Source organism: Callospermophilus lateralis, chromosome 1 (genome assembly GCF_048772815.1).
Source record: "Callospermophilus lateralis isolate mCalLat2 chromosome 1, mCalLat2.hap1, whole genome shotgun sequence".
NCBI classification, from domain to species: Eukaryota; Metazoa; Chordata; class Mammalia; order Rodentia; family Sciuridae; genus Callospermophilus; species Callospermophilus lateralis.
The window spans coordinates 40209659-40219151 of NC_135305.1; the positions used below are offsets into that span (position 1 = coordinate 40209659).

General features: G+C 34.9%; 1 pseudogene; it reads right to left on the reverse strand.

Annotated features, from left to right (window-relative positions):
- Positions 1 to 1194: 1194 nt before the first annotated feature.
- Positions 1195 to 3193, reverse strand: LOC143397413 (small ubiquitin-related modifier 2-A pseudogene; annotated as a pseudogene).
- Between the last annotated feature and the right edge of the window lie 6300 nt (positions 3194 to 9493).

Sequence of the window (9493 nt, forward strand, 5' to 3'; positions counted from 1 at the left end):
TTCCTTTTATTTATTTATTTTGGTTTATTGGGTGTTTTTCCTAAACCAAGAAAGGAATATGAATTTGATCAAAATGTTTTACATCTATTGAAATGATATATTTTTTTCTCTTGGTGCAGTAAAATATTAAATTTTATTATTAGACTTTCCAATAACAAATAATTATTTCTTTATGCAAACACAACTTTGTATGTGTTTAAATGTATCTACACATATAAACATATCTATACATATAAACATAAACATACATAGGTATATATACACAGATACATATATGTATATAGAAGTACATAGAAATAATTATAATACTTTGTTGGACTCTGCTGGTGTTTTATTAAATACATTTTCCATATTAATTGGTAAATTTGCTTACGATCTTTCATGTGCTAATAAAAAAAAAGAGACAAGAAGTTTAACACCTATAATCCCAGCAGCTTGTGAGGCTGAGGCAGGAGGATTTCAAATTCAAAGCCAGCCTTAGCAAGTTAGTGAGGCCCTAAGCATCTCAGTGAGACTGTGTCTTCAAAATAAAACAAAACAGGGGATGCAGCTCAATGGTTAAGTGTCCCTGAGTTCAATCCCTAGTAATACCAAAAAAAAAAAAAAAAAAAAAAAGTTTATTTAAACAAGGTACTTAAGGGGAAAACTATTTAGAATTTTTTAGAATGATTTAGCCCTACATAAAGTCAGATTGCCCTATACGTAACAACTATGTACAAAATAATTATAAAATTGCCTTTGATTCTACAAGAATAAATTTAAAAACACTAAAGGTCTGCAATCGAACAGGGCATACAAGTATTTTCTTTTTGTTTTTGTCGTTAAAGCAGTGAGAGCACAATACCTTATAGAATACATAGATAAGAACTAAATGAGCATGCTACTGTTGCAGAAATTAGATATTTTCACACAGTCACTATTTTTCCCCATTCTATCAGCCAATAGTTTTTCTTTAATGCAATAAAATGGTGCAGAAACACCAATTAATTAATGTACAATAAAGGAATGGGAAAGAGAAGAATGAAAGAATACAGAAAGGAATACTATAGTGGTTAGGATGTGGTTAGAACTAAATTGCAGTTTTCTAATTGAGAATGTATTCTTGGACTGTAAAAACAGCCTCAGCAACCCGCCCCCCCCCCCAAAAAAAAAAAAAAAACCAGACTTCTGGAGTCAAGTAGACGGTTCCAATTTTTAACAGACACCTCTTGTCTGTTGCTGGATTACATCAATTGTAGCTTCATCCCCAGTCCCCAACCATGCAGATGTGTCTGTTTCATTGATTGGCTACCTGTCAAATTGGAATTTAACCTGCTTCATTGAAGTAACCCTGTCATTTCCAATATGCTTTTATTAGTTTACTAAGTAGTATTTGCCTCTTATTCTTAAACTGCACTACAGAACCATCCTGCACCACCACCTTCAAATTAATATGATCGTTATTCTCAGATTTGACACCTTCCTTGAGCTTTTTATTGGTGATGGCAAACACAGGAGTCCCCTCACTAAATAGGTAACAGGGCCTCACCAAACCATCTTATAAACAGCACCAGAAGTGGTAAAAGGTGGCAATAGCGGTGGTCTTGTGCTGATCTTGGTACCACAATTATTATGGCTTCAAAAACAACAAGGCCATAATTAGCCCAATTTTATGCATCACTTCAGATTCCCTTAGACAACTCTAGAGTTTTACCCTTGGCCAGTGACAATTCAAACCCACCAATATAATATATCCCTGAAATTTCGGGCTTTGCCCACCATTTCCAAATTTGAACAATGAGCCATAGGGCGTGAGACCTTGCACCCTGGAGCTACATACAGCATATGGGGCTGCATCATGCAACCTAGAAATGCCGGAATTTTACCCTATGGGATAAATTATAACCAATGGAGAACAAGTGATAAGCTGGAGCCAAGCAAAACTATTTCCTCTCTTTTATTCGGTTCTACCAACTGTTCCAAAATAAAAATGCTTTTAAATTAAAAATTTTAACTGCATGCATTATTGGGGATCATGTGATATTACAGCATCTATTAATTGTGTAAAGTTTAATAAAGTTAAATAAAATATTCTCAAATATTATCATTACTTTAAGGTGAAGGCATTTAAAATCATTTCTTTTTTAGATGGAATGTACACTATTGTTCTTTACAGTCACCCTACAGTGCAACATCACATCAGAAATTATTACCTAAACTAACTATAACTTAGTCCCATTGATCAACCTTCCCACCCTCCTCCTACTCTCTCCAGAGTCTGGCAACCATCATTCTACTACCAACTCTGTGGATCAAATTTTTTTGGATTCCACATGAGTGAGATCATGCAGTACTTTGCTCAGTTCACTTAACCTAATGATCTCCAATTCATTCTTATTGTGGCTGAACAATATCCCCTTAGGTATATGTACCACATTTTCTTTTATCCATTCATCAGATGATGGACAAACTTCAGCTGTTTCCATTTCTTCTCTATGAAGTGGTGTTTGATAAACATGGGAGAGCAGATGTCTCCTCAAGATATTGATTTTATTTTCTTCAGATAAATACTCAGAAGTGGTATTTCTGAATCAAATGGTAGTGATATTTTTAAATGTTTGTGGGACTTGAACTTGCATACTTTTTTTCGCAGTGCTATAATAATATAATATAATTCACATTCCCATCACAATGTACAAGAATTCCCTTTTCTCCACATCCTCATGAGCACTTGGTACCTTGTATCCTTTTGATAATAGCTATTCTTAATGGAGGAAAGTGGTAATTCACTAAAGTTTTGAACTGCATTTCCCTAATGATTAGTGATATTAAGCATTTTTATACACCTGTGGGTCATTTGTATACCTTCTTTTGAGAAATCTCCATTTACGTCTATTAACCATTTTTAAAAAATTGGATAAGTGTTTTTCTTTCTTTTTTGTTTATATTTTTGCTACTTAGTTTTTGGAGTTCCTTATATATTTTAGATATTAACCATTTTTCAGATGTAAAGTTTGCAAACAATTTCTCCTATTCTGTAGTTTGTCTCTTTACTTGGTTGTTCCTCTTCTTGTGCAGAAGCTTTTGGGTTTAATGCACTTCCATTTGTCTGTCTGTGTTTGTTTCCTGTGTTTGGGGGGTCATGTCCAAAAGAGTCTTCTCCCATCCCAATGTCCTGAAGCATTCCTCTTATAAGTTCTTCGAGTAGTTTCATAGTTTTAGCTGTTCCATTTAAGTCTTTTGAGTTAATTTTTGTAATTTGTGACAGAAAGGGGTATAATTTAATTCTTCTACATGTGAATTCCCAATTTTCCCCACCCACTTATTTAATAGACTGTCCATTCTCAAAAGCATGTTCTTAATATCTCTAATAAAACTTTTTGCCTTACGTGCTCACTGTCACCTCTCCACTGAAAATAACTGGCATAAAGTTTGTACTTTTTTCACTTAGAATTTTAGATCCATAATATAGGTTTTGAGAAAATTCACCTTAATGACTACATCATATTTCATTGTTCATGTATATCCATGAACATCCCCTACTGTTAAACATATGTGTTAGTTCCACTTTTTGTTATATATAATGCCACATTTTCGATTTATAGATGATATGGCTCAGAAGCTGCCATGGTTTAATGTAGCCCCCAAAGTTCACATTTTGAAAATAATCTACTCATTCATACACTGACAGTATTCGGAAGTGAGACCTTTAAGAGGTAATCAGGCTTAGAGGAAGTCATGAGGGTGGGATCCCCACATCAGGATTAGTTGCTTTATAAGAAGAGGAAGAGAAATCCGAACTTGGGTATTGCTGCTCTAGTGCCATGTGACACTTTTCCCTACATTGTGATGCAGCATGAAGGTCCTCTACAGAGGCCAGTACTGTGATATTGGACTTCCCACCTTTCAGAATTGTGAGAAATAAATTCCTTTTTCTTACAAGTTCCTCATTTTGTGTTATTTTTACAGCAGCAGAACACAGACTAACACAGAGACCAAGAAAATTCTTCTATAAATAACTGTTCTAGACTTTTTGGTTTGTATTTTCTCTGTTGAAACTATTCAATTCTGCCATGGTAGCACAAAGTCAGTCATGGAAATTTGTAAATAATTGAGTATGACTGTGTTCTAATTAAATGTTATTTACAAACATGGGCAATGAGTCATATTTGTCCAAGTGGCCATAATTTATGATGCCTGATACAGTTGTCTGTAAGTCATCTAGATAAGATAGTGCAGGAAATTTTTAATTCAAAATAAGTCCATAACAGTTCAGTCTTTGATACCTTATTTTTCCCATGGTTATTGACTATTTTTTTTATTCAACTTTTTAGGTAACATGGATCTTGTCTTCTGAACCCCTCTAAAAATCTCTAATTGGTGGAATAAGATCACTGATGTTCAAAATGAATACTGACATGCTTGGATAAAAATCTACCATATTTATTTCTGTTCTGTATTTTCTTTCTTGTTCTTTGTTCCTGTTTTTGCCTTCCAGTCTCTGTCTTTTGAGGTTTTAATAAACCATCTTTTATGATTTCATTTCTCTTCTTAGCATATTAATTATATTTTCTTCTGTCAAAAAATAGTGATTTACCTGAAGTTTGTAATGTGCATTTATCACTTGCAAATAACCAAATGCCACTTTACTGATGGTATAACTTTTTTAAAAAAATTAATTCTAATTCCTCTCTCCTGTATCTTGAATCATTGCTGTCACTCCTTTCACTTATATATAAGTAAACATGAATATATACACACATAAGACATTTAAATATATACTAGCATGCTTAGTCAAATTATTGTTGCTTCTATGCTACTACAGAAGATCCCCCAACTTATTATGGATGGCTTTACTCATGATTCTGTTTTTCAAGATGCATGTCATATCTCTTAAGCTCCTTAGCTCTTCTGTTCTATTTTTGGCAGTCTGTGTTCTCTCTGTTTTTCAGTTTTGAAGATTCCTATTTATATACCCTCAAGTTACAAGATCCTTTTTCTCATCTCTGTCTATTCTCTTAATAAGCCCAACAAAGGCATTCCTCATTTCTATTACATTTATTTGACTCTAGCATTTCTTCTTGGTCCATTCTGAGGTTCTTCATTCCTCTGCTTACATTGCCCATATGCTCTTGCCTGCTGGCTCCGTTGTCCATGAGAACACTTTGCACAGATGTGTCAAATTCCCAGTGTTTTAATCAGCTTTTTTGCTACTGTGACTAAAAGACCCAACCAGCACAACTGTAGAGGAAGAAAAGTATATTTAGGAGCTCATGGTTTCAGAAGTCTCAATCCATAGACAGCTGGCTCCATTCTTCAGGATTTAAGGTGAAGCAGATTATCATGGCAGAAGAGTATAGAGGAGGGAAGCAGCTCAAATGATGATCAGAAGCAAAGAGAGAGACTCCACTGGCCAAATTCAAAATATATGCCCCACAGCCACGACCCAAGCCACACTTCCCCCAGTCACACCCTACTTGCCTTCAGCTAACACCCAGTTAATCTCATCAGGGTATTAATTCACTGACTGGGTTCAGACTCTTAAGAACCCAATGATTTCTTCTCTGAACCTTCTTGTATTGTCTCACACAGGAGTTTTGGGGGGACACCTCACATCCAAACCATAACACCCAGTGCAGTCATCCCAATGTCTCTACCATGTCTTGCTCTGGTCTTGAATCTTTCTCTTCAAATTATACTTTTGGCTATTGATTATGTCTTAAAATATTTTCTTGATAGCTGAACATAGGCACCATATGAACAGATGAAAGAAAGTGCTTATAATAGGTCTTTGGTAATGTGCTGGTGAGATGCACTGGGAGGGGAAACTTTCTATGTTCCTGTGCCAAGGTCTCTTGGTGACCCTGGGCCTCTGGACTGTTGACATCACAAACATTTTTCAGGTCTTTGACTCCCCTTGAAGAGGAACAGGATGACTGTACTTCAGTGAGGCTGAGTATTTCCCTTTCCCTGGGTCAGGTGGGTTCTGTTAACTAGTTTTCCCTTGAGGTTAGGCCTTGTTTAAAAGAACAGAATGCTCTGATATATTCTGAAGTATTACTTTTTGCCTATCTAAACTTCAAGAGGATTTTTCTCTGATGTTTTCTTGTGTGAATCCAGTTGAACTCTGAGAGGTAAAACACATCTGTGTGAGGTTGTCCCTTTTTGACTGGGTTCCCCAGAATTGTTAAGCTTTCATTGAGCCTCCAGCAATTAATTCATCAATTACAGCCCACATTTTCCTGACCAGCCTGGGTTCCCATGGTGGTTTCTGCTCATAAGTCTCTGCCCCAGTGAGCGGTGGCTCTCTGTGTTCACCTCTCTGTCTCTCCAATTGTGGTGCATTAGTTTTTCCTGTGTCCTCAGTTTCCTTACAGACCCAAGAAGGGCTGTGGGGTTTCAGTTTGTTCAGCTTATTTTACTTGTTCTGAGGATAGTGACAACTTCCAAGACTCTTACATGTAGGACTGGAATCAGAAGTCTTCTTTATTTAATTATGATAATTTATAAAACGTATTTTCTCAAAATCATCTTACACTTACATTTGCAAATTCATTAGCATAAAATGTGCATAGAATTATAATGTTAACCTTCATATCTCCGATTTTTCACTATTAGTTTGTGTTCTTATGTTTTCTTGATTTCAAGAAGAAAATTAAGCTAGATCACCCTGAAGGTTTAGAAAATTATTTTGAATGGATATATATGATTTCATGTTCATAGCAGTACTATAAGGAAAGATAAGATTACAGACCATCAGACATTTCCAGATTGGGATCTTGCCACTTTCCATCTATGTGACCAGGGACTAAGTTACTAACTTTTCATGAGTGTCCCTTCCTCCTCTCAGATAGATGTGACAATGCTGAACCTGTAGTGCTGAAATTAGGTTGAAATAAGATAGCAAATACATGCTGGTAATTAGCACAGTTTCTGAATCTTAAGAGAAATTCATGAAGTTTACCTTAGTAATGGGATATTTGTTTCCTTATATGTACATCCTCCTTTGTTCTTGTTTGACCAGAATAGGCGTTTGCTATTTTGACCACATTCCATGTCTTATACCCATCTCTTCTTGCTTTCTCTTATGACATTGTTACTGGAAGATCCATGCTTTGGCAGGTGACATCTGTAAGAATTTTCAACATTAAAACACAAAACAATTTGGAAAAGGTAAGCCTTCTCATCAGTAATTAAAACATTTAAATATTTTCAGTACACAAGAGGATACAGCTATATTAAAAAGCCTTAAAAAAAACTTGATCCTAATATTTGTTTTTCAATCTAGGTCTTACCTGAATACCTAATGAACTGGAGACTGACACTGTGTTAGTTTTCATTGCTGTGACCAGAAGATCTGAACAGAACAACTTAGAGGAGGGAAAGTTTGTTTTACCTCATATTTTCAGAGGTACAATTCATGGTTGGCCACTGCCATTGCTCTGGACCCAAGATGAAGCAGAACATCATGGTAGAAGGGTACAATGGAGGAAAGTTGTTCAATTCATTACAGGCAGGAAACACAGAGAGATTAAATTCGAGAAGCCAGAAATAATCTAATGATTATTCCAGCTACACCATGGCTACCTTCAGTTACCACTTACCATTGATCCATTTAAATTATTAAACTATCAAATGCATTAATCCATTGCTAAGATTGCAGCTTTCATAATCTAACTATTTTGCCTGGGAATACACTTGCATTGTCTCACATATGAGTTTTTGGGGATGCTTCAGATCTAAACCATAACAAAAACTGATCAGAACCATGTCATGACTGCCTAAAACAATTGCTTGTAGTCTGAGGTTCTGGCAAAGCAGACGTTAATCTTCTGCAAGAAAGTATTCCATTGATTAGTGCCAAAATTTGCTTTTAACTAGAGGTTTTAATGCATACTAAGTTATATTCAGTATATGTATTTGTCCATCATTGAAAATTCTATTACTTATTTTTAAAATTTATTTTTGTTAGTTGTAGTTGGACACTATACCTTTATTTTTTTTGATGTGATACTGAGGATCGAACCCAGCACCTTGCATATGCTAGGTGAGCTCTCTACCGCTGAGCTCCAGCCTCAGCTCCGTATTACTTCTTTTATATAAATATAAAAGTGAAAAATATTTAGACCAAAACATTAAGTATCTATGTATGTATCCTCATTCTATATCAACTTATAAATATGACTTAAATGCCACTGTATTCCAGGGTGTTTATTTTTTGTTTGTTGTTTTGTTTTCAAGTGCTGTATATAGTGGGGGGAAAAACAAATACTACAAATTTTTTTTCTTTTTTTTTTTTTGTACCAGGGATTGAACTCAGGGAAACTCAACCACTGATTTTTTAGTACTGAACTGACATGCTGACATGCTAGTATGCTAGTAGGAGAAGTAGATGATGTGTAAAGTGTGATAGGAATGGGAAAACAAAGCATGCAAGGAGAAAGAGTAGTCAGGAGCACAAACTATAAATGTTTTGCTAATGTAAAGTATAAACATGGACAAATGCACCAAATGTTAAGTGTGAATAATTTTTACAATATGAACACTTATGAATTCTGTAATATGAACACACTTATGTAACCTTCATCAAGGGCAAGAAGCAGAACTTTAGGAGAGCTGTAGTAGGCTCTCATGCCCTATTCTAGGCACTTCCCACCATGCGCCTACTTACCCCAATGTTATTCAATCGTAAATAAATATACATTGGGAATTACTTAAAATTTCGTCTTTTTCACCTTTTACCTTGTATTGTACTTATAGGAGAAAGAACAGATAGTAACTGTAGTAATTACCCACTTGTCACTACAATTCAAGTGCAGAGTAACAGGTTGATGCTGAAAAAGATTTCTTCCACAGTATCAAACTCTTCTAGTATTCCCGATCCATTAATACACTATTCTTTGAGCTTTCAATTTATACAGTCTTTAAGCAAGAAGAAAAGCTTATTAAAATTAATTTTCCCCTTAGGACTTATTCTGGATTTTCACACACATTACACAAGCGAAATGGCTTTTTAAAACTCGTGCTTTTTGTCATCCTAATTGTTTTACACATCTTGGCAACTTTTCACACCCTGCATAAAACAGGGGTTCATTAGGAGTCATTAAAAGAAAATATTTTTCTTGGAAATGCATTAGAGCATTTGCACATTATTTTATGCCATTTTCAGAAAAGAGATGTAAATTGTGACTAACCATGAAGCAAAAAAGGGTCACTTAACAATAATGCCGGGAACAGTCTTTCAGTGACAGCGTTTCAGAAATGAGAACTTGATGGGATTTGGAAATTGAACCATTATTCCCTTATAATAAATGTTCAACATTATATTTTATTTGATTGTTTTTAGCTATTAAGTGATTAAGAAGTATTTTCATTTGTTTTTAAGTGTTACAAGAAGAAAATAAGTATAAGAAAAAATGTATAAATAACATCAAAATCGAAAGCAAAAATTGTACTCTTAGATTTTCATAGGAAATGGTTTCTTACAGAAAGAGTATAGCTGTGAATAGAGTGA